Here is a 19,085-nt window from a genome sequence, read left to right on the forward strand (position 1 = left end):
TTGATTCTATTTTTACCTCCAGCTTCTGCTGACACTTCGCTAACTAGGAAAATGGGATTCTATTCCGAGGTTGATGACCTGCACGGTGTCTCAAGGTCATCGATGAGTAGACACCTCCATGAAGGAAGTTGTTGCGGTCATCAACAATAAGATGAACAATATTAAGCAAGTCAACATTAGTCTAGCACAATTGAAATTAAATTGCAAATGTCATTTATTATGAAACTCTATGATCACACAGTTTTAAACCTTTTAAGGCAGACTGTGTGTGAAGCTTTTGGTTTCTAACGATGACTGCATCGTATCTTTGAAAAAGTATTTGCATTAGGTGCTCTGAATTGTTTCCCTCCGTCTGCAGATAGAGTTGGGATCTTTAATCATTGAAGTACTTGGGGTTTACCTTTTCGTTTTTTATTATTATTTGTTTTATTGATAAGTTTCCTCAAGTTAATGCATACTTTGATAAGATTTATTTTTTGCCTTTTACCTTTATTAAGAATTGTTGGGATAAGAGTGAGGTTTGTGCACATAAACTGGTTTAAACCCCCAGTAAATTTACATTTTACTGACCGAGGCGGTACTTAACAATTCTTGATAAACATACCAATTATTTATATATATATAGATATAGTATTTATGCACTGTGCTGTTTGTAGAGTTGTGTACTGCTCTATGTTTCTTGTTTGTGAATTTGTGTTCTATGTCTTTGGCGTTGCCCATTGCCACTAAACCGGGTTTATGTTTAAACTTTTTGCTACTGAGCATGTTTCGGTAGCTTTTTGCATATATATTGAAATGAATGCTGGAAATGCATTATTCTTAAGAATTGGTTGCCTGCGTAAATGCTTCTAATGGCAATATGACTGATTCAAATTAGGGAAGAATAAGTGGATTTAAAGAAGAATTAGTTGTGGCTGGTCAGTTACTTTTCGACTTCCAAGGGATAGTTGAATTAAAAGTTATTGAGAACTTTGAAATGTATATTCGATTTTGTACACAGATTTCCAACGACATTTGAAGAGAAACGGGTGGCCAGCTTGGTTTTTTTATAATCTTTGTGGCATTCCAAGACTTTTGAGAGCTGTTGATGGGACATTAGTGCCCATCATAGAACCCCATGACAATGAAGGAGTGTATATGTGCAGAAAAGGCTACCACGCCCTAAACATACAGTCTGTTGTTGATTCAAAGATGAGGTTTGTTTTAAAATAATTAATTACCCTTCTCTAAATGGAGATGTTCCTAATTTACCATCATATGGCGTTTTTAAGGCCTCCTCACACATAAGCGAACACCCCCCGACGTCAACATGCGTGTACTGGCGAATAGGACTGGAGTTAATTTCGTTCCCATTAGTTTACGTACGTTTTACATCGTTGATGGTGTTCGTATGAATGCGTTTGTGAGCTTCGGCTTCGGTTGCGATAAGTCTTGTTCGTCGGAAAATTTTGAACATGTTGAAAAACTCGTGGCGAATAAAACTCGTTGTCAGGTCGTCATCAGCTAATTTGCATATCAAGCGATCGAGGACGATCCCATGACGAATCTTTGCGATAGTTTGCGAATTTGTACGAAATGTAGCGAATAATTACGTATTGTAGCTACCTGAATCCGAAGTTTCATTACAAATTGAAGCGAATTGTGACGATTGGTTGACGTTCAGAAAACGAACGGCAGACGCTTGCATACGAATCATTACGATGGGTAACTGTGACATACGAATCAACGCGAATCATTACGCATAGATCTACATTTCTTGAGTAGTTTTGAGTATCTCAACAGTTTTGTGTGTTCTCGAATTTCATATATAAAAGGAGGAGGCTAAATATCAAGATTATTTTTATTCCTTCGTCAAAAATGAAAGATGTACAACGCCTGACGCTGCAGTATGTGGCTGCTATAGCTCACCAAGAAGTCTTCCAGCAATAACTTAACATCTTTGGATCCAGGCCTCAAGTTAGCTGCCACACCTGGTTTCTGGTGCCAAGTACTCAGACATGCAGTACTCATGGATGGTCGCTGAGAATACACTCTATGTAGTGGTTAGAGAAGTCTGTCATGCTATATGTGAGGAATATGTTGATGGGGTTATGACAGCCCCCTCCACACCTGAAGAATGGAACTGGCTGATGGGTTCCTCAAGAAGTGGAACTTTCTAAATTGTGTTGCTGCCATTGATGGCAAACACATAGCCATCAGAAAGCCTGCCATCTTTAGAGAGTTTCTACAGCATTATCTTACTGGCCATTGTCGACTCAGACTACAAGTTCGTGTGGTGCTAGCACTGAAAAGACGGAAAAAAGAAATCGTCACAAAATAACAAGTACAAAATACAAATATAAAGTAATGAATAATTTTAAAAGTCAATGAATCCATACTTCTTTTACTTACCCATAAGAGGATAAAGCCATGCTAAAGGAGGAGAATGTAGCCGTGGTTGTCACTGTGCTGGGTTTCTTAGGAGGAGGTGTGAAATCATCACCTTCTGAGTCGGTTGACGAGTTATAATTTGCCAAACTTGCCTCCACTTCCCTACGGAATAACTTAAAACGTCTCTTAGACATCTGTCGCATCTCTTGTGTCAGATACTGTCCATACAAGGTGGCGGCAACTTTATTGATGGATTCTTTCAGTGACTCAAGGACACTCACAGAGTCTTTCGCTGTCTGTTGAAGCGCCAGGATGTTTGCATCCTCCTCAGCCTCTCCGCTCTTGTTCTTCGACTTTTCTTTGCCTTTGCCCTTCCATGTTGAGCCATCATTCGCCTTCCCCTGACTGGCAGACTCCCTCTCTACAGCATCCAAGTCCCCAGGGTCGTCCTCTGCTAACTGCTGAAGCTGAAATCACAGAAAAAAGAACAGACGTTGTTGTAAAAACATATTAATTTTATTGCTTCAATTTATAATTGTTATATATTTCACATTGTTATATATTTATTGTTTTATAATTGCCACCATACAAAATTGCTGTGAATACACCAATACAGTGACAATTACTGTAAACATCTTAAACATGACCTAGTAGGTTGTAAAAACAGGAGTTTTATAACGTGGCGAAAATAGGTACTATTACTGGGCTACACAATACTAGAACGTACACTTCAATTCTGACATATAATCATGATAAATAAAGACCACAAGGAACAAGAACCTACCTCAAAACATACAACACTAACATACTATACAAGAATTGGAAAATAGTTTTAAAAAATTGAAAGGTACCCGGGAGGACTATTGCGTATTTTCTCCTCAGGATGTCCAGGCTGCTCATCAGACTGCTCCTCTGGTTCCTCTTGCTCTACAGAAGCAGCCTTTCTCGCTTTAGACGTTTTTCCTCTTCCCCTGGATATTTCGCAAAGTGTTTTGTAAAACTTTAAAAAAGTTGAAAATCAAACAGCACTATGACGTGGTGTTGAGTCAGAGAAAGTTAGAAGCAAATTGACCCCATCTGGTTTTCGCAAGTCATGTATAGCGTCCGGTAACGGCCGGATAATGAAATACGCTTTCGGACGGATTCGGATGCATGCGCAAAGTGGCGCTTTAGTTCGCATGTTTGCGTTCATAGTCGCTTATAAAAAGAACTAAAATTGTTCGCGCGACCGAACGCATTTTAGCGAAAAACAGTAACCGTTTGTCACACTTCGTAAATCATTCGCAACAAATAGTTCCCCTGCGTTTACCTTTCGTTATATTTCAAATAATGTAACAAATTTTCAAACAGTTTCGGTCAAAATTCGCCAGAAATGACAAATTTGTCCATTTCGCTAGTCTGCGTTTAATGGATTCGCCTATGTGTGAGGAGGCTTTTATTGCACAGTTGATAAGATTTGCTTGAAAACGTACAGATGTCAAAAATTTCAGCTCTCGCAGTAAAATTATGACAGAAAAACTTCTAATATAGGATTTCAGAGAATATTTATTAAGGAAAACTTTCTCAAATTTGTTAATTGTCATTATAATCTTATATCAAACTATAATAACAGTCTCAAATCGTTGATTGCTAATAGTATTGCTCATCCCGATTTTATGTTTTAAAGAAAATTCGTAAAATTAAAAAATGTTGCCAGCAGGTAGCTGGACATATAGACTCAATGAATTACTTAGATTGTATTGAAACCGTAGATGTAAAGGCATTATTTTGAAGAGTACTTGCCATCTAGTTTTTGAAGATAAATTCCTGAAACAAAATATAGTGTTGAATAATTATAGCATCCTTACATATCCAGTGTGTGTATACCACTTGATAAATTACGTCAAATATGCTATGTGGAAAGGCAGCATTTAGCTTAAAATGAACACTTAAATCAAAGATAACTTTTCTTTTACACCACCATTTTAAATGAAACAAAGGGCAGTCTATGACGCTTAAAGAGCCCCGCATTTGTTTTATAACCGAAGTTTGATAAATTCATTAGTTTCATCAAACACTTCGACAAACCTGTTTCCAAAATCATGATTTGACAGTGCTCCGTCAGACGGCCGTATTGTAAAAAGGTTTGTCGAAGTGTTTAAAGAAATTAAACTCGCAATCAAACTCTGGTAAAAGGCCAAAGGCAGGGCTCCGTAAGCGGCGTAGACTGCACTTTGTTTCATTTAAAATGGTGTAGAAATAGTGAAGTTATCTTTGTTTAAAGTCTTTTTTAAAATTAAAATATTGCCTTCCGACGTAGCATTTATGACGCGTTTTATCACGTGGTATGTATACACACACACTGATATCTAAGCTTTCAGTCCTTTGATTTTATAAACAGTTTGCTAATTAATGTTATCTTTAAAACCTTTTTTGGCTGACTCGGGAGTGTGTTGGCATGTGACGTCATTTCTTCAAATATTTTACATGAGTAATCATTTGGAAGAAGAAAGCTAATACAAATCGTTTTTATTTAAAGCTCACTGCTTTTGTGATCGGTCGATGTCCGGCGTCTGTCGTCCGTCGTTCGGCGATAACAATTGGTTTCAATCATCATCTTCTCCTAAACCGCTTTGACAATTTTTATGAAACTTCATAGGAATGATTCTTGGTTGGTGCTTTTTTAAAAGTGTTCAAAAAAATGAATTCCATGCAGAACTCTGGTTGCCATGGCAACTAAAGGAAAAGCGTCAACAATTGGTTATAATCATCTTCTCATTAACCGCTTGGACAATTTTGATGAAACTTCATAGGAATGATCCTTGGTTGTTGCTTTTTCAAAATTGTTTAAAGAACTGAATTCCATGCAGAACATGGCAACCTAAAGGAATAACTGCAAAACCATTTTGGCAAATACTATGAGGCCTAGTGCTTAAATATTTGGTGTGTAACATTGTCTATTGGTTATCTACCATGTTTATTCAGATTATGGTAAGCTTCATGTAGATTATTCTAAGCTACAATCTTATATTTTGTTTGGATAGTGAATAAGCCTTATATAAAGAAGGACTTTATTCTAAACATTTGAAGGAAGGTGGTGTCTCGTTCAGAGGACTTCTAACCTATTCAAGCTTATAAGTTCTGCCATGTTAAAATTAATCATCGTCTGAAACCCTTTTTTATGCCCCCGAAGTTGGGCATATTAAAATCGCACCGTCTGTCAGTCCGTCCGGCTCATTAACTCCTGTCCGGGCTGTAACTTTCCCTTGTATGGACAGATTTTAAAATAACTTGTGTTCCACATATCAAGACGACGTGTCGCAGGCAAAACCCGTGTCCCTACCTCAAAGGTCAAGGTCACACTTAGTCTTTTTTCACAATGGAGTGCTGCATAAAGGACATAGAGTATAGGTTGTCATGTCCAGGCTGTAACTTTCCCTTGTATGGACAGATTTTAAAATAACTTGCCACGTGTGTTCGACATACCAAGACGACGTGTCGCGTGCACGACCCGTGTCCCTACCTCTTATGTCAAGGTCACACTTTGTGTTTATTCACAATGGAGTGCTGCATATAAGGACATAGAGTATAAGTTGTCGTGTCCGGGCTGTACCTTTCCCTTGTATGGACAGATTTTAAAATAACTTGCCACATGTGTTCCACACACCAAGACAACGTGTCGCATGACAGACCCGTGTCCCTATCTCTAAGGTCCAAGGTCACACTTGGGTGTTTATTCACAATGGAATGTTGCATATATAAGGACATAGAGTATAGGTTGTCGTGTCCAGGCTGTAACTTGCTCTTGTATGGACAGATTTTAAAATGACTTGCCACATGTGTCCGACATACCAAGATGACATGTCACGTTCAAGACCCATGTCCCTACCTCTAAGTTCAAGGTCACACTTAGTGTTTATTCACAATGGAATGCTGCTTATAAGGACATAACAGTGTCGGTTGTCAAGTATGGGTGGTATTTTTTATGTTTAGAGGCAATTTAAAATAACTTGCCATATGTTTTTGACATGTAAAGGCAAGATCAACTTTTCATGTACTGACCTTGTTCATAGGTCAATATCACAATCGGGGGCATTCGTCACATACTGTGACAGCTCTTGTTTTGCTTTTCTAATATCTGTTGAGCGATATCACTTTTTTTTGATGGTGGAGGTCTTGGTTCTGTTCGGGAAAAACACAAATATATATATCATCATGAACAAGTAGTACGATATTGTTGAATTTCAGTACTAACTTAATTTTATTAGAAGTAGTCTGTGAATGCTATTATAAATGATGAGTAAAACACTATGTTAGTTTAAAAGAGGTACAGCAAGGTAATAAACATGGCATAGTGCTGCTTAAACAGGTGGAAGTGGTCTTGTTGTATCGGTGTCCCTCTCTTGCAAAAAAAACTGTTGGTTCAATCCCCACCAGGTGTACATTATCGTGGCTTCTCAAAATAGAAATGGACTTGAGGGTGAATCTGTCTATAAGTTATCAGCTTTCATCACAATCAAGCGAAATGAAAATGATATAAATCATAAAAGAGACATCACGTGTAATGTGATAATTGTGTTTTTAGTGCAAATGTAACTGTTGTATTTGTTGTTTTCTGGCAGTTCTTAATTTATCAAAAAGATATGTTGACTTATCGAAATCTGAAACCTGAGTAGCTGTCTTCTTTGCAACCATTGACCTCTGCCTCACTGATGCTATCTGAAACGGTTAATAGATGACTTACAAATATTACCATGATGTTATTCTTTACACGTGTTTTACACACAAAGCTGTTTCGAGATATTCTATGTAAAGATAGGCTTATTTAGTAACGAATAACTTAACCATACAGATTGTAGTTATATTTCGTTTCTAATTTTCTTTTGGCAAATGTAAGTAAATGTAACGTTTCCACACTAGAGTGTTATTTAAAAGGACCAATTCTCCTATGTGTACACTTGATTACATATTTGTTTATTGTTAATAAACTTGTTGATGATATTTATCATTTTGTTTTTTCAATTTAATGGAACTGAATGTCTAACGGCAAATTCTTTCAACTGTTAGTTACCATGATCAGTTGTACAGTCGGTGGTGACAGCTGATTATGAAGGCTCGGATGGCCCATACGTTTTCGCAGCAGAAGGCTTGCATGTCAGTCTGCAATTTCATAATAATGATTAATATCTGACTTATAAGTTGATATGTTTTCGAGTCAATGGTTTTTACATGCATACATTTTAGAAGAGTTCCCGACAAAACGTTCTTCGAGGCATGATCTAAAGGATCGGTTATAATGACTGGTACTACTGTACTTTGGTATACAAGAGATGTGATTTATTGATTGCATGAAATTCTACCAATAAATTTACACACTATCTTGTCGGCCTCCGCTGATCTTAAAATGGAATGCTCATAAGAATGTACAAAATAATGAATGCAATATGTACATTTATTTGTACATACGTGATATATCACTTAATATATGCAACTACAATGTTTATCGAAATTAATTTACCTTCGAAAACATCAACCCACCATCAACCCCTCTCACCATCTCTGAGATTACACTCGGTATCGAACACTCATTCTCACGAGAATTGGGATATTGGCCCTATATAAAAACAATAAAATAAAAACATTCGAAACATATTTATTTTACTCGAAACTGACATTAAAGAATTTTTTAGGATACATGGAAATTACAACATAGACGTGACCCTGTTTTCGTCTAGTAATGTACGCTACATTAACCTTGTCTTACAAAGATAGTCCTAATTGTATCTAAAGCACTTATTTACAGATAATTAATAGATTTAAACAGCGAAAGGTATTTTAATTATTGAAATCAGACAAGATAGTTAACTGTATATATCCATTTTGTGTCAATTTCGGATTAGACTTAGTATGTATATAAAATGTATTTGGTAAAAATATAAAAATATTCCTTATTCTTATTTTGTTGAATACATATACTTTCGACAAAGGTAATTTAATTTTATAAATACCCTCTTAAAAAGACAGTGTATGTTTGTTAATTGAAGATATTAACAGTTGAATACTTAAATGTAAATATCTTAAACCATATTGAAATGGTTTGATACACACCCGTATTGTATCGGACACTACATAATTTATGAAGGGAAATCTATTAGGATAATCGTATAAAGAAATCACAATTTATCCATTTAAACACACATTTCTGTTGTTATCAAGATAAGGCTTTGTTAAATCTATGTTTTGCAACTATGTAGATAAGAATTGTAATTATGATAGCTTTTGGATAATAAAACAACCATGCCATTAAAAAATAAACATACATTGCATATGTGCCCTAGTCTAATTCAAACTATATAAGTAACATTTTTGCATTAGACTTCAACACAAATATATCAACAATAATAACAATACCAAAAACAAAAGATATCAATACGAAAAAAACAAGAACAAATCTCTATATTTTGCATGTATCGAACATTATACATCTCACAGATTAAGTGAACTGGTAAATTTCTCTGCGTAAGTATTTATCTAAACAGATGTCATTGTCTTATGTTTTATGTCAATTTACTATCTCGACATACTTGTATGTGAATAATGTAAATATACAGTAAAAATCGCTTGATTACACTCCGTTGTATCGAACTTTACTTAATTTTGATTTGTTAGTTTGCTGGTCAAGAAAACGGTGTATATTCTATTTGCGTATAACTGTGCGATTTTATCATGATCGGACTCAGCCAGTTAAAACATTCTTTTTGTTTCATTCTTTTTGTTTTACCTGTCCCTATAGGAGCTTGGATTATACTCAATACATCGCCCTTTCCAATACATATATTGTCGGTTCGCCTTGGCCACTGATAAGAGTTCTTTTTTCCTGACCATGAAAGAAATCTCAATCTCGTCATCTTCCTTATCGATGTCTACTACCTTCCCGACATACCATCCGGTCTCATTCACGGCAGCAACGTCATCGTCAACGCTGATATCTATATGTGTTCCCACATGTTGTTCGAGTTCTGTTTGATTTTCAACCAATACAGTTTCAACGGCTACTGTTGCCACATGTTGTTCGGGTTCTATGTGATTTTCGACCAATGCAGTTTCAACCGCTACTGGATTCCGCTTTCGAGTTGGTTCTTCCCGCCACGTGCTGCAACGTTCACCTGACAAGCAATGTGCACAGTAACAGCTGGTTTCATTAACCAAGACACTAGACAATTTCCGACAACTGCATGTAGTTTCATGGTTCCTTTGACTGGGCGAATAAGTCCCAAGAATCTGCGACAATTCTGGTTCCTTTTCCCTAATAGCTTCATCTCCGACAAATACAAATGAGACATTGCCGAAAGAAGACTTTTCAGAAGCCCATGTAAAGAAATCTGGCGCATCCTGAATAATTGCTCTTCCCGTTTTGATGGCTGTATCGGCCATCCTCTTCATTGTTCCACCTAAACCATCGCACGGGCCCTTCCCATGTCCAGCTTCGAAGTAGTTCCATATAGCTGCGCAGTTGTAGGTTGTCTTGTGATTCGCAACAGTGTCAAATATCAGTTTGTTGCGTTATTGCGACGTCGGAATATCCGTCCAATAATGAAAGACCTTTACATTTGGAACTAGCTTTTTTATTTCACGGACAATTTTGTCAATGAATGATACAACAGTTTGCGCATTATGAGCTAGCGTTTCTGACACAATTACATTACTTTTGTGCTTGAGATCGTTGTCTTGTTTATATTACAACACTACTGGGTGTAGCGTCACACCAGTTTGATTGAAGTACGCAGATTGAATTTCCTCTGAACTTCTAAAAGTTCTCGGCAAAATCCATTTGAATGATGACATGATCGACTGGTAGGGTTTGCTTTACTGTCCTTATCTAGTGTATGACCAAAATACGCATACACTAGATAGGTTATTTTTTATGAAAATGAAGTTATTTTCGCGAAGATAAGATTTTGAAAGAAATATGAAATTAGAGTTAGTTTTGGCGAAAATAACATTTTTGACCAAAATATAGTAAGTTTGGGGCAAAAATAAAGTTATTTTCGTGAAAATAAGATTTTGCAAGAAATATGAAAATAGAGTTAGTTTTGGCGAAAATAACATTTTTGACAAAAATATAGTAAGTTTTGGGCAAAAATAAAGTTTGTTTTCCTCATCACCTGTTTCTTTTTCCGCCTATCATGGATCTCGACTCGTTTCATTGATGTATGAAGTGTTACACCTGATAAATTAGGTGTAATTTTCTGACAGTTCATACACCAATGAAACGCAGAAACATAATGTTCAATTCTTAAGTATTTTGATGTTTAAATACAATATGAAATTTGGAAAAAAATGCCTAAAAGGAAATTTCTTCTTTCTAGGTCAAAGGCAGGTCTTACAAATCCCGACTGGACCCCTTTTCCACATTTCTGCCCTTTAAGACTGCAGTCTGTCATCTTCCCCTGTGTGAATACTTTTGGCATGAGTTCTTTCACAGCAGATGTGAGAGAGTGGCATGACTGCAGTCTTTTTTCAACGTCTGTCTGAAATGATCTTGCAGCAGAAATAGATTTTACTGTATTCCAACAGTTAGCTGCACTTTTTTCAAAACCATCAAAGAACTTCCTGAGGCCTGGCGTTGTAGAGGTAGGATGACAGACCGCTCACATAGGTTTATATGAATATATATGCAAAAAGATACAGAAAAATGCCCAGTAGCAAAAAGTTTAAACATACACCCGGTTTAGTGGCAATGGGCAACGCCAAAGACATAGAACACAAATTCACAAACAAGAGACATAGAACAGTACACAACTCTACAAACAGCACAGTGCATAAATAAGTTTTGATACCCAGGAATCGCAGGATTTGACTGATTTTAATAATCCTTCAAATGACAGTTGTTACTGGCTGTACGGGTAGCGCAGTGTTAAGCGCACTCGCTTCTCTGCAAGGCAACCCGGGTTTGATTCCCGGCCTGGGTGCATGTGAGTTTGGTTAGTGGTCACCTAGCCGGACAACTGGGTTTTCTCTGGGAACTCCGATTTCCTCCACAACACAAGACCACACTCTTGCGCAATATTGTGCCAACGAGAGTGACTACTAAGCTATCATAGCTTTCTCCGTAATCGTTGTAAAATATATTATCTTTGAACTACACCTCTGAACATTTGTAACCATTTGACAAAAATGCTATAGTGTATGTTAAATTACCTTGGAAAATCCAGTAGGGAATATGATGTCTGCTGAAGATGCAATTTCATTGCTTGTGCCATCTCGAGATGCCTGTAAAATTATGTACAATTTATCAGATGGATGAATAGAAAACTGAATTTCACAAATTACAATTTGCAATATCATATTATTTTCACTGAATGACCATCAATTAAAGAGCCATAATTCAAGTGCCAAAAAGTTTATTTCCAATGAAACCTGGAAATTATAGCACTCATACCAGTTGTGGAACGCTGATTGTGAACATTTGAGATTCTGATAGCATTCCATAAAAACAATAGTTGACATCAAAGATTATAAAAGATAAAATACTGCAAAGTGTTCTGAATTTATACCTTTACTACTTTCAAAAGCTGTCTAACATCAGCATGCAATTTTGTTATAAGTGGTTCCCTCTGCTCGAACTGCAGCTTCAATGCAGCGAGCTCCTCTGCGCAGGCACATTTGCAGCTGCCAGGTGTTGACTGCAAAACTGACACTTGATCCTGCCCATAATTTGGATAATTGTGCAGGTCCATGTTATGGTATTCATTTAGAGTCAATTTGGCAGTGTTCAGTGTGTCTAAAAGCAGTGGCATGAACTGGGCCACTGGCCTGTGAACAAGTTGGTCATGAAAAGTACAATTGTTCTCAATCAGAATTCAGTTGGTTGCGCTACAAAGGTAATATTGACCAACAAGAACTTCAGCAAAACAAGTCTTACTTCACTTTCCTTTCACTGAGTCAACAAGTACTTGATATTCTCAAACGAGATGGAATGGGGCAGTGCCTTGAAGATTACCGGAAATCAAGTAAGGATGCCAATGTAATAACAGACATCACAACAGGAGCTTTGTACAAGAGCCTTGTGATGATGACAATTTCCTGTCATCACAAAACAACATAACACTCTTGTTCAATACAGATGGAATTCCCTTATACAAGTCATCTGGTGTGAGCATATGCCCTTCTATCAGATGGATGAATAGAAAACTGAATTTCACAAATTACAATTTGCAATATCATATTATTTTCACTGAATGACCATCAATTAAAGAGCCATAATTCAGGTGCCAAAAAGTTTATTTCCAATGAAACCTGGAAATTATAGCACTCATACCAGTTGTGGAACGCTGATTGTGAACATTTGAGATTCTGATAGCATTCCATAAAAACAATAGTTGACATCAAAGATTATAAAAGATAAAATACTGCAAAGTGTTCTGAATTTATACCTTTACTACTTTCAAAAGCTGTCTAACATCAGCCTGCAATTTTGTTATAAGTGGTTCCCTCTGCTCGAACTGCAGCTTCAATGCAGCGAGCTCCTCTGCGCAGGCACATTTGCAGCTGCCAGGTGTTGACTGCAAAACTGACACTTGATCCTGCCCATAATTTGAATAATTGTGCAGGTCCATGTTATGGTATTCATTTAGAGTCAATTTGGCAGTGTTCAGTGTGTCTAAAAGCAGTGGCATGAACTGGGCCACTGGCCTGTGAACAAGTTGGTCATGAAAAGTACAATTGTTCTCAATCAGAATTCAGTGGGTTGCGCTACAAAGGTAATATTGACCAACAAGAACTTCAGCAAAACAAGTCTTACTTCTCTTTCCTTTCACTGAGTCAACAAGTACTTGATATTCTCAAACGAGATGGAATGGGGCAGTGCCTTGAAGATTACCGGAAATCAAGTAAGGATGCCAATGTAATAACAGACATCACAACAGGAGCTTTGTACAAGAGCCTTGTGATGATGACAATTTCCTGTCATCACAAAACAACATAACACTCTTGTTCAATACAGATGGAATTCCCTTATACAAGTCATCTGGTGTGAGCATATGGCCCTTCTACCTTGTTGGCAATGAATTGCCACCAAAAATGCGCTCTTCAAAGAAGAATATGATCTTGTGGGGAATGTTGCTGTCTAAGGGAAAACCTGTTTTTCAAACATTTGCAACCCTTTATTGAAATGGAGAAGATTAAAACCGATGGTTTTACACTTGACATTGATGGAGAGGAAATATCAGTGAGAGCGATGTTACTTGCAGGTACAATGGATCTATAGGCAAAAGCCTACATCACTGAAATGACTCAACACCATGGACACTTTGGTTGTCTTACATGTGAGCATCCAGGGAAAGTTATGAGTCAAGGAAAAGGCCATGCTCGTGTTTACCCACCTACAGACTTTCTACTACGAACAACACAATGTAGAGCCTTTCCGCAAATATTTTGTTGAATGATATTGGTATTATTTTTATTGTATTTAATATAGTAATTCATGTTTTATCCTAAACAGCATTTCACCATTTTATATGAAAAAAGATAAGACTCTTAATATGAACTACAATTTACATCAATACATGTGTAAATAAACTGGATATTCATTATATTAATCCTGCAAAGAATGAGGCTTTTTTTTCTATATTTCAGACCTTATTAAAAAAGCCAGAATAGCCTCTACTGTAGGACCCATTAAAGGTACAAAGGGCGTATCAACACTCCTTGGTCTAGATTGGTTTTATATTATAGATGGACTTATATTTGCAGACTATATGCATGGGGTTCTTCTTGGGGTGACAAAAAAAAACTTCTGCAGCTCTTATTTTCAGCCACCTATTCAAAGCAGCCCTTTTCAGTAGCAACACGCATCAAACAAGTAGACAAACATCTTAAACTGATGAAACCCACAGACGCAATCGGACGTTTACCGAGAGCTTTGGAAAATAATATTCACCATATGAAGGCATCTGAATTGAGAACTGGCTGCTGTTTTATTCAGTTCCATTTCTCATCAACTATATGGACAAAAATATTTTGATCATTTTGTCCTTTTTGTTGAAGGCATCTACCTGTTATTAGGTGATTGCAATTCTGAAAAACAAATGGAAAGAGCAGAATTGGTTTTGTGCGAATTCTATAACAGCTTTGGTAAACTGTATGGTGAAAATATCTGCACCTTGAATTTGCACAATGCCTGCAGTCACTTGCTCCAATATGTTAAGTTATTGGGACCTGGTGGTCATGGTCGTGTTTTCCTTTCGAAAATATGAATGGAAACATTTTGAATAGTGTACATGGTACTGGTGATGTTTGTTTACAAATTCTGTGGGTATCTCCGGCACAGAAACGACTTGCGATTGACTCTTAGCTTGATTATTGATCAGGAGTTGAAGACGGACAGAATGACATCTACCAAAAGGTATGTAAATGAAACAAAAATGCTTCAAACTGTCAAATCATTGGTGACACAGCTTCAAGGGAAGTTAGTCAAGATGTAAAATCCCAAGTTCAAGAACTTGTTCTACATGATTCAGGAAAGCTTACGTTTCCTTTAAGAGTTGTAAAGGATACGACATTCTACTCAAAGGACTATGAAAGACATACAAAACGAATTTGTAACTATGTTCTTGTCCAACTGAATGGTAAAATACGTGTAGCTGTAGTGGATCATTTTATATACCATCAAGACAAAAATGTATGTTTTGCAGTGATACGTAAAGTTCCAATGTATGAACAGAAACCTTTGGTTCATTCATTTGTGCATCACTTGTTAAAAGTGAACTCTGAACCAGATAGTGTCAAACATGTAGTTATAGTTGAACAGCTTTTGGAAAAATTGCTCGTTTTAAATGGAAACTAGACATTTTCTTGTGTATCACGGTTACCAAATATTTAAGAAAAAAAAATTAAGCTCAAGTTTAAGATCACTGATGGAGCAAATCATCATATTTATATTTGCCTAGTCTTTTGTATAGATACAACTTGATATTCATATTGTTTTATCACTCACAAGGAGTTAAAACGTCATTGATTATTTTAATATTCCGCTCCAATTTCACTAGCGCAATGTCATTTAACAAATGATATACAACATTACAAAATCAGTTATTCTTTCATACAAGTGTATATTGTCTGTTACATATCTAAGAGAACAAATACTCAATTGCAATATTTAATTGATAACTGTTGTTGGTGAAGGTCTTCAACTCTATGGTCAGTCTAGAGTCAACTGCAATACTTATGTGTAGCTAAAAGCTACAGAAACAAGCTCAGTAGCAAAAAGTTTAAACATAAACCCGGTTTAATGGCACTGGGCAAACGCCAAAGACATAGAACATAAAAACAAAAATTCACAAACAAGAAACAGAAGAAAAGCACAAAACACCACAAACAGCACAGTGCACTATATATACAAAACTAAGTATGTTTATCAAGGATTGTTAGGTACCGCCTTGGAATGGTCAGTAAAATGTAAATTTACTGGGGGGGGGGGGGGGTTAAACCAGTTCATTCTTATCCCAACAATCCTAAATAAAGAAAAAATGGCAAAAGGTAAATCTTAACAGTATGCATAATTTTGTGGAAACTTATCAATACAACAAATAATAATTAGCTTTAGGTAAACCCTAAGTACTTCTATGATTAGAAAACCCAACTCTATCTGCAGACGGAGGAATACAATACAAAAACCTTTTCAAAAATATGATGCAGTCATTGTTTGAAGCTATGATCATCAAACACAGTGCAAGTCCTTTCTGTGCCTGAGATACCCACGAAGGGAGATAAAAGATACTTCTTATATTATTTATTCGCTATGAAAATTGTTTTCATTATGTTTAAATAAGTAAATATGGCTCAAATTTTACTGTGTTTATCCTGTATTAACGCACTAGGGTAAGCTGGACCAAGATGCTCTAACAAGCTTTATAATATTTGCTCACATGCCTTACTGCTCTCTTGTAGCATAAACAAATACAATTGTGATCAGTCCTTATTTAAGCTGCACTCTTACAGATTAAACGTTTTGACAAAAATTTTATTGTTTGTTTTGGAACGAGCCAATTTTCGCAAAAATCCATGGAAACCAGTTATATAAGACTGCTGACAAATTTAAGCCAAAAAACATTAATTTTCGAACGGAAATATAAAAATCTACGAATTCTAATGATTTTTTTTGGATTTGTTAGGATTGTCTCTTCCAAAGAATTCCAATGTTTTCTCAATTGCTAAGAAATCTTAGGAATTGAAAATGCATTGAAATAATTTCTTCAAGGGAATACATGTATGTGCAATATATCCATTGTATCCAGGAAAAACAACACTGACTCACCTTCATCTCAATACCAGTGGGCTCTTGTGGCGCAGGAATCCCCCCCCCACACACACACCTGTTCCGGAAGCAAAAGATCGCCTCTTCATTTCCTTCTTCTTTGTTGCAACCTAAAAACAAAAAAATAAATAAAACATATATATAACTCTTCCATCATTAAACAGCTTCAAAAACGATGCATATCCATTTACTGAAGTCACAATCAAAATTAAAAAAAAACGGGTGGTGCCAGGAGTTGACGTAAGGGGGTGGGTAACTTAGGGGCGCAATTGTTTTACGTGCGCCCCTCCCTAGGAACCGAACATATATTACATTAACCATTTGCTTGTGGGTTTGTGGTTACTGCCGCAATACCATTGTAACAATTTGAAGCAAAAATGTGCATTTTGAGCATGTTTTATAACGTTTATTACTTCCAATATTGAACCAGAATGTAAACATGGACGTATTTAGAGGGGGCGCGACAGGTGCGACAGACAAAGGTACAACCGAGTGACCAGTGTCAGTTGCTGTGTAAATGCAGACTCGTCACTTAAGCCTTTGACAGACAAAGGTTCAACCGAGTGAACAAGGTGCTATGTAACACAAGACTGGTTACCACAGACAGTGAGAGAGATAGGTTCGACGGAGTGGCCAGTGTGAGGTGTAACAACAGGACTTGTCTTCACAGCCTGCTGTAAAAACAGTTAAACATGCAAAATGAGAATGCAGCTTTAAAGCATTATGCTTCCATATCACATAATATGGTGTATGGTCTTCAAAAACATATTGTACCGTCATAGTATTAAAAATATATAGTAAATATACAAACGATTAAACTCATCGCTCATTTTTGTATTAAGTCTTTTAAATGTAATGCATCAAGGTCATGATAGACACTCAATGCAGCACAGCCATCGGGTATTGACATTCCTGCCTCATTTCGAGAGTGGTGATCAAACAACTAATATTGTTTAGTGCCATGTATTATAACTTAACTTTAGCTTGGTAGTGATTTCACCATTGTGTGAATATGCATGAAGATCCATCTAGAAAGATGCGTCCCAAGGATAATTACTTTTCTGGCGATTCATTGTCATGCTCGTCATTGTTTAATGAATGATAAAATCCATCACATGAAGGTTTCCAATCATCAGCATCAAATAATCCTCAAATGATTTTGAGGCGTATAGTAAGTTCATCACCTCTTTCAAGAATATTGTCAAGGGACATAGACGAACATTCTTTTACAGGATTATTTTTTTATTCTAGCACAGCAGCCAGCGAATTGGCCATGAATTGTCTCCTTTGCTTGGAATTGTGAATGTCCCTGTTGTGTGGAGGGTCGATAAATTTTTACCTACACAAATACTTTTTTGTCACTATCTTTACCGTTTTCCTCATATTTATGTACATTTTGTACAAATTTTCAAGAAATGTCTAGTGTCCTTAAACCTACATAATAAGCCTTTGTTAGATCAAGTTCTATCAGTTGAGTCAGACATTTAAATATGGCGTCCTTACATCACTAAACATTCAGTGCTTTGATTTTATGAAAATATTGTAGATTCATGTTATCTTTAAAACCTTTTTTTCTGCTGACTAGCGATGCCCCAGCATGTGATGTCTCTTTCTTGTAAAATAGTTTTGCTTGAAGTATCAAATGCATGGTTTTGTGTAGAGTTTCAACAACATGGCGGAGCCACTGAATGCAGCCATTATTTCTGAACTTCTTCAAAACCAATTCCGTTAAGCTCATTTGCCAAATATGTAAGGCATTGTTCAAAAAGATTTGAGTTTCAATAAACGTAGTTGATCACTTTCGCCATGTTGTTTTCAAAGTAAACTAGTTTTCGGATTGAACGAATCGATGAAACCGTTCCCGGTAGAGGTTTCGATAGTTTCAATAACCGGTCTCGGTCTTCGATATGCACCAGTCTATTGTAACCAAGGCCCCAAAGGGGCGGGGGTATACCGGGGATAGCCAGGGAAATGGGCCGTGTTTTTACCTTTCAGGTGGCCCCGCAGTGCCGGGTGAATGCGGTGGTTTTGTCTTCACTTTAATTATTGCGGGGAATGGGCATTACCTAGTGTCCATGGGGTGCGCGGGCATTTTGCGGGGATTTTACCATCTGTTCGTTTCCGCAGGGCGGGGATTTTAGCCGGGGTTGGCTGGACCAAAAGTCAAAGTCCCCGCTATTCCCCGGACCTGGGGGCCGTGGTAACATTTGACTGGTGCATTAAAAAAAACGATTCAACTGATTTTGATTTTATTTGGAATGGTTACAACAAATACACAGTTCGTGAAACTGATATTAAACCCTAACCGGTTTAATACCAACAAAAACGCTCTTAGGTAATCATTTGGAAGAAAACTTAGCTACAATATGTCGTTTTTTTAGTTTTAACAATATATTCCTATTACATGCCAGTATTATGC

At 36.8% G+C, this 19,085-nt stretch overlaps 1 pseudogene; it reads left to right on the forward strand.

The window, feature by feature from the left end:
- Window positions 1-13,606: 13,606 nt before the first annotated feature.
- LOC128244497 (uncharacterized) lies at window positions 13,607-14,704 on the forward strand (annotated as a pseudogene).
- Window positions 14,705-19,085: the final 4,381 nt, after the last annotated feature.

This window comes from Mya arenaria, chromosome 8 (assembly GCF_026914265.1).
Source record: "Mya arenaria isolate MELC-2E11 chromosome 8, ASM2691426v1".
Classification (NCBI taxonomy): domain Eukaryota; kingdom Metazoa; phylum Mollusca; class Bivalvia; order Myida; family Myidae; genus Mya; species Mya arenaria.